Raw genomic sequence first — 7,380 nt, 5'->3', positions numbered from 1 at the left:
ACCAACTTTCTGTTAACAGCCCCGCCTCCCCTGGTCTCACGTGCGACTCCAAGAAGGCAAGGCAGAAATTTTAGTATTTTTTTTTAAAATTATTATTATTATTATTATTATTATTATTATTATTCTTTTTGCACTTCAGTCCCACCGTAAAGTTAGCTATCGATTTTATGCTGCAAGTCGACCCGGAAGTTAAACACTAACCGGAAATAGAAATGATGAATTGTTTGGCATGCATGGCGTTTTGTTGATGACCACTGGTTCCAACCACAAGAGCCAAGTTACGTTAGTACTAATCGGTATTATTCGATTGTTTACATGCACAGAAGTGTCCACAATAAGGAATCGTCTTCACGTCGGCTGCTGCCCGTATACATACATGCACGTCAGATGAAGAAAAGTGGCCACGTGTTGTGAAAAGGTAACTCATGCTTAACTTTTCCACATTTTCACTGCATATTCCTCTAAAATTATATTTTTGTATAAAAGGACTATCGTCTCCTATTTAGCGTGTCCTCAGTTGGCTCGATAGATAAACATTTAGGTGCGTTTTCACAATCTTAACGCACATTGACAATGTAAAGTTTATTTATTAGTCTACCTGTCAAAAACGAGAAAATTGTGAGTTCATGATGATAATGATGATGATGATAATGATAACTACAAAAAAGAAAGAAAGAAAATCCAGTTTAAGGGTTTGAAAATGTTCCGAGTCAGTGTTCCTGATTCCTTTGGGGATTAGTTGATGCTGCATTCGAGGATGGTCGGAATTTCTTAGTTTTTTTTTTTTTTTTCCCAGTTCCGACCTGAAAGTGTTCGAGGTGAAAGTAAACTCAATTCAACTTTATTTATATAGCGCTTTTAAACAGCCTTGGCTGTCAAAACCGAAATGGTGGATAGTGATAATTTTGTTTTGTTGTTTTGGTCCTCAAAACTCATTTTGACCTCGAGCAAACTTGCCTTCTTGAATTTTGCTTCATTTATTGTTTCTAATTTCATAAAGAGTTCATACAGTTCAGTAGTTAAAATTTCATGCAGGGAGATTGCGGCATACTGTCGCGTACGTTGTGTTACGTGGAGTTATGTCGAATATTTATGAATAAAGAACGCTATATATTTTTATACTCGAGTAAGATGGGTTTATCATTCACAGTCTGTTTCCAAAGCGGTCGCCATTGTAGATTGACGTCACATTTTAGTCCGTCGGTGAAGTCGAGGTACTTCTGCTGCATTCGAGGATCCTCGGAAGTCGGAATTTTCCGAGTTCAAACTAGGAAGTGTGGAAGGGAATGCCCCCTTGAATTCTGAAATTGCACTTGGGAAGTCGAAAAAAAAAAAAAGGATTTCACCGACGGACTACAGCGTGACGTCACTCTGAATGACAAAACACAATTTACTCGAGTATAAAACTAGATAGCTTTCTTCATAAATATTCGACGTAACTCCACGTAAAGCAATGTACGTGACAGTATGCCGCTATCTCCCTGCATGAAATTGTACGGTGAACTACTGAACTGTATGAAATGCTTATGAAGTAAGATTAAAACAATAAATGAAGCAAAATTGCGAGCAGGTAAGTTTGCTGGAGGCCAATATGAGTTTTGAGGACCAAAAAAAAAAAAAAAAAAAAGAAGCAATTTACCGCTATCCGCCATGTTGGTTGTTTGCTTTCGCTTCCAACACTTTCAGGTCGGAACTCGGAAAAACCCAACTCGGATACATCCTACTTCCGACCATCCTCGAATGCAGCAGCACCGGTTTTTTATTTATTTATTTTTTAACAAGCAAGTTCCCGTACACACTTCCTGGTTTGAAGTCGTAAAAGTCCGACTTCAGACCATTCGCGAATTCAACATTATATTGCTGCATTCGAGGATGGTCGGAAGTCGGAAATATCCAAGTTGAAGTTTCCCAGTTCCGACCTCAAAGCGTTCGAGGTGAAAGTAAACAACCTAAATGGCGGACAGTGATAAATTGTTTTTTATTTTGGTCCTCAAAATTCAATTTGACCTCCAGAAAACTTACCCTTTTGCAATTTTGCTTCATTTATTGTTTTAATCTTATTTCATAAGCATTCCATACAGTTAAGTAGTTTACCGTATAATTTCATGCAGGGAGATAGCCGCAATACTGTCTCGTACGTTGCGTTACATGAAGTTATGGTGAATATTTATGAATGAAGAAAGCTATCTAGTTTTATACTCGAGTAAATTGTGTTTTGAAATTCAGAGTGACGTCACATTGTAGTCCGCCGGTGAAGTCGGGGTCCTTGTTTTTTTCCGACTTCGCGAGTGGAATTTCCGAGTTCAAGGGGGGTCTGAACTCGGATATTTCCCACTTCCGACCATCCTCGAATGCAGCATATGTTACAGAGGGCGGGGCAGCAGCGGTTGGCGAAGGCGGTCTTGTGCGGGCGAAGGCGTGAGAAAGGTGGAGTCAGCAGAGCGGAGTGAGCTAGGGGGGCGTGGCTGAGGTTGGAACGCACTGATCCGCTTACCTGACTGCATGTATCACTTGCATTCTATGAAAAATCATAAATAATCAGATTGTCGTCAAAACTTCAATAATATGACATTTATGAAGTAGTGATGCGAATATCAAGAGTATTTCAGTTGTATGAAAAACTAAGTGTTTTATGCAAATTGAAACCTACGATATGCAAATGAGCATGACTGACTGCTTCCGTTTCTGTTTTCTTGACATGATGGAGGCCGTTTGGGACGTGGATGGGTCTGCGCTTCAACCATGCAATTGGAAACCTGCTTTTAGACAGGTATGTGTACTTTTTTGAGTCAAAAGTGTCATGCTGTGTGCTTGGGGAGGTGTGTCTGATGCCACTTAGCCATTTGTCAGTGAACTTTGACTTCCGCTTGATGTACTTAGACACACACCAGAACAACATTCAATGATTCTGAACATGTGCTTTTTTTAAATCACAATGTGTGGCACAAATTATTGAAAAATAAATTTGGAAAATGTTTCAAATAAGTTGCCAAAATTAAAACACCTTTTTTTTTTCAAATTTATTTAAAAAAACAAAACAAAAAAACAATTAGGTTGATATATTATATTGCCTACTTATTAAAATAAATATTTAATTGTAGAAAAATTAAAATAAAAAAAGATTTAAAAGCACATGTCCGGGAGCATTGAATGATGTACTTGTTGTCTGGTTCCACGTGTGGCAGTGTTGATGAATTGGGGTTGGCCTATAGAGAGATGGCTCAACCAGTTGGTGTGTCAGTGAACTTTGACTTGCGCTTGATGTACTTAGACACACACCAGAACACCATTCAGTGGTTCTGAACATGTGCTTTTTTAAAATCACATTGGTGTGGCCCAAATGACTGAAAAAATACATTATTTAGAAAATGTTTAAAATAAGTTGGCAAAGTAAAAACAACAAATGTATTTTAAAAAATCTATTAGATTGATATTATGCTACCTACTTATTAAAATAAATATTATTTGTACAAAAAAAATCTTCAAAGCACATGTCTAGGAGCATTGAATGATGTACTTGTCTGGTTCCACGTGTGGTAGTGTTGTGCAGTCGATGAATTGGGTTTGGCCTATAGAGAGATGGGTCAGCTAGTTGGTTTTTGGTTGCACTTATGTACTGAATGACTTTCCAAAATGGCCAAATTGTTAGGTACACCCTAGTTGTCGTCTTGACTAATGTATACAGGTTATGATAGTAGATTGACAAGTCATGAGGTGTCAGTCGATACCCCTCAAGTGTCCAAATGTCTAAATATTAGGTACACTCTTATTTCTTAAACGCACATAGAAAAAGTTTAAAAATGCTAAAAAATTATTCTGCTTTTACTGATGATTGCACATGCTAACCTTTAACGATTATTAGCTGAGGCATATTAATGAAGTTTTGGCATCATTACTTACTTTTTTTTTTTTTTTTTGGTTGAGCTAGTTAGCATTGGACTTAGCTGCGAGCCTGAAATGTTGTGAGTAATTTGATGTTAATGAGCATGACTGACTCGTTTTGTTTTCGTTTCCTGACAGGATGGAGGAGGTCTTGGATGAACACGCAGCCAACAGCCTCAAGACTTGAGGACATGTGGATGGGTCTGTGCTACATTGACAGCAAGCTGTTCAAGGACAGGTGTGTGCGCTATTTGAAGGCAAATGTTGTGTGCTTCAGGTATGTGATGTCACTAAGCCATTTGTCATTGTTTAAAAAAATCTCCGGCACATGTCCAGAAGCATCGAAAGATGTTTTCGGCTAGTGTTAGTTGTGATTTGTCCCATGTAGAGATGGGTCGCTTGTGCTCATGTGACATCACACAACATGGCGTCGTGTGCTGCTGCTTCCATGTACAGCCTGTCAACCAACATTTGTAACTTGAGTCCAACATGATTGCTGCTTGTCTGAAGTCAAATATATTGTTCAACTGGAATCAGTGACTCCGTGTTTTATTTTTAATTGCAGTTTGAGTTTTCAAATTGTGACTATATGTCAGTGTCATACATTCAGGTGGTTGTATTCTCATTTTTTGAATGGATTGCAAGTGGATTGTTCCGGTTGTTCTACAAGATGTTTTGGCCTCACGTCCGAGCTGGCTTTCTCGGTTCATTTTCAAGGCCAGATGGCGCGATTTTGAGGGTGAATCGAGGAAGCCTGCTCGGACCAGAGGCCAAAACATCTTCAAGAACAACCTGAAGAATCCATTCAAGGCCCCAAAAAATGCTTTCTTGCTACTATTAAACTTCAACATGCAAATGAATGGACATAGCTCCACCTACTTCAGGAAGAAGTCTGAGTAATTTGCATAACTGACCACTCCCTCTCAGAATCAGCCTATCAGCTGGCTTTATGCAAATAAATTTACATGGCCACACCCACTTTACCTTCACCCAATGGGTGTATTGCCTAATTTGCATAGCCACACCCACTTATGCAAATAACCAACCAGATTAATTTGCATAAAGCCCGCCCACTTATGGAGCCAACCAATCAGATTCTGGCACTACGACAGAATGCACCAATCAGATTGCATCCTGTTCAGTAACTTGCATAACCCCACCTACATTGCAACTTAGCCACACCGCTTTATTTTCACAGTACTTTCATGGAACTTTTCAAGACGTTTTGTTCAGACAAGATGCAATTTGTCAACTTTATTTTTTTTCAGCAGCATACATGTTGCATGGCAAAAATGAAAAACCCTTAAATGTACATAAAAAAAAAAAAACTTGAAGTTTGATGACTTCTTTGCCATCTCCTTGTCACCAGGTGAAGTTATGAACCAGCAGGGGCAGATCATGCAGACCTAAGACAAAACGATATCAGTGAGTCGAGTCAACTTGTTGTGCAGCAAATGTTTTTGAAATGTGATGAAACCCACCAGCACAGAAGGGGACCTGACAACTTCTCTGGGATTTGGGCCCATCGCTCACACAGCTGCATCGCCAGGAAGCCCGCCATATTCCTCAGCACCTGCGGCAGATAAACAAAATCAAGGAGAAGCTCACCAAGTCAACATTCAAAGCTTACCGTCAATTGTGGCAACTTTTTCCAGCTGATGGCATCAATGCAGCACAAAAAAAAAAAAAAAACAAGTGTTGGACAACAGTCACTGCCCGGTGAAGTGGACGACAAGGATGCGTTTTGAGTACTTTTGACTGCAGCAAATACTTGACCCAAGCTGAAACTCACCAGTGCAGAAGAGGACCTGCGAGTTGTTTCTGGGACTGTCAGTGATGACGCAGCTGCATTCACAGGAAGCTCACCATGAAAACATTTCAGTAGCACCATTTACAGAGCATACTCACACCAGTCCAGCTTCTACTTCACTTTATTAAAAAACAAAACAGCAGCAATGAAGACAATGTACATGTTAGTCTTGCCCCCACCCCCAACAGGTGCAGGATCTTGCTGGCCAGGCAGTTTCTCCATGATGACCAATTCAAGACAGGAAGCCTCCCAAGAGTGGTTGAGCTTCCCCAGGGCCCATCGATGCTTTGGCACCACCTAGTGGACATAAGCAAAAGAAAACCAACGTTAATGCATCATCACAAAAAGGTAAATGTACCTTTGAGGGTCAGAGTGAAGCACAGTTCAATGCGGCTTTGGGGGGGGGGGACTACAAAAACAGAGGTGTTCAAATGTGTTTATTAAATGCCAGCCATTTAGTTTTGCAGCTTGCTTAAACGCAGCGATGGCCAGCCTCTTATGAAATTCTTGTTCCTCAAGCAGCTGTGGTTCAAGTCAAGATGCGTTTTTTACCTGCACACGCGCCCACACAAAAGCAGCATGTTAGGAATGGTCAGTGCAAGTCACCTGACATGTCCTTACCCTCCTTTAGTCTTGTCCAGGACAACTACAACGTGAGGCCAAACCGTTAACTTGTTTTTCAAGAAGGCTGCAGGGTGGAGTTAACAATGAGGTAGTGTACAGCACAACATTTTGCCATCCTGGCCCTTAGAAATTCATACATTTTTGCTTGTAATGTGTTGGCATTCAGAATGTCGCTCATCTTCACCACGTGCTGAAACTAATTAAACATGATATCACATTTTAACGTGTATGAGTGTTTGTGTCTCACCAGTGACGAGAACAGAGCTAAACTGGAAACCATATCAGTGGCTGGGCTGAAAGACACGGTGACATTACATAGCACATTTAGCCAGTGGAGAGAATAATAATAATAATAAAAAAAAGCCATGACCAAAGAGATACGGGAAGTAACTTTATTTCAAGGGGAGTCCACGTCAAGATGCAAGCCTGTGGACAAATTAAAAGAATGTTAAGAGTTTATTCTCATAAAGTTGTTGATGTACAAACGCTGGAAACGTACCTTCTGACACACTGTGTTCTTCTCCAGACGCTGGAAAGGGAAAAGGTGCAAGTTAAAAAGTACGTCGTGTTATTCAAGACCTGCCGTTTCCAAGTATACGTTTAGGCGTTTAAAAGTTTTAACAATTACGTTACTTACCGAGAGCATTTATTGCCAAACATGTCAAATAAACGAGTTTCATTTTAGCACACAGTTGACGTTGATTGACCGCGATCGAGCAAACATTTTAGCTAGCATGCTAGCAAGGTGTTTGCACGCTGAAAAGGCGAACATGCTAAAAGTTACAACCACGAGAGGAAGAAGAATCTTTAAACAAACCTCTTGTCAAAGCTTTTGGTCATTTTGTCGAGATGAGTGAAGAACAGCTGGCGCAGATGGCGACGTGATGCTGTCAGGCTGGTGAAGAAAGACCGATCGTTCAATTAGGCACAGCTTATATAGGTTTTCCGTAAAACGTCATCACCTGCTTTTTTTTTTTTTTTTTTAAAGCTTTATTTAACAAGAGTCCCACCCAAAAAAAACTTTCCACTGCATTTAGCTAGAGAATCATGAAAATGTGATGTGC

At 40.1% G+C, this 7,380-nt stretch overlaps 2 long non-coding RNA genes across 5 annotated transcripts; one reads left to right on the top strand and one right to left on the bottom strand.

The window, feature by feature from the left end:
* The first annotated feature begins 185 nt into the window (after positions 1-185).
* On the top strand, positions 186-6,539 carry LOC144003426 (uncharacterized). 4 transcript variants are annotated; one of them, XR_013278980.1, is made up of 4 exons: positions 186-418; positions 2,358-2,770; positions 4,021-4,120; positions 5,252-6,539. It is a non-coding gene; the product is annotated as an uncharacterized LOC144003426 (long non-coding RNA). The 4 variants fall into 4 exon arrangements; XR_013278979.1 differs by having other exon boundaries at positions 187-418; positions 2,370-2,770; XR_013278981.1 differs by having other exon boundaries at positions 193-418; positions 2,708-2,770.
* LOC144003425 (uncharacterized) lies at positions 5,796-7,306 on the bottom strand. The gene is made up of 5 exons (XR_013278977.1): positions 7,134-7,306; positions 6,816-6,845; positions 6,708-6,742; positions 6,564-6,609; positions 5,796-5,989 (listed from the first exon to the last, which is right to left on the bottom strand). It is a non-coding gene; the product is annotated as an uncharacterized LOC144003425 (long non-coding RNA).
* Positions 7,307-7,380: the final 74 nt, after the last annotated feature.

Source organism: Festucalex cinctus, chromosome 16, assembly GCF_051991245.1.
Source record: "Festucalex cinctus isolate MCC-2025b chromosome 16, RoL_Fcin_1.0, whole genome shotgun sequence".
In the NCBI taxonomy this organism is placed as follows: domain Eukaryota; kingdom Metazoa; phylum Chordata; class Actinopteri; order Syngnathiformes; family Syngnathidae; genus Festucalex; species Festucalex cinctus.
The sequence above is the reverse complement of the archived record's forward strand: the minus strand, read 5'-3'. Positions and strand labels throughout refer to the sequence as shown.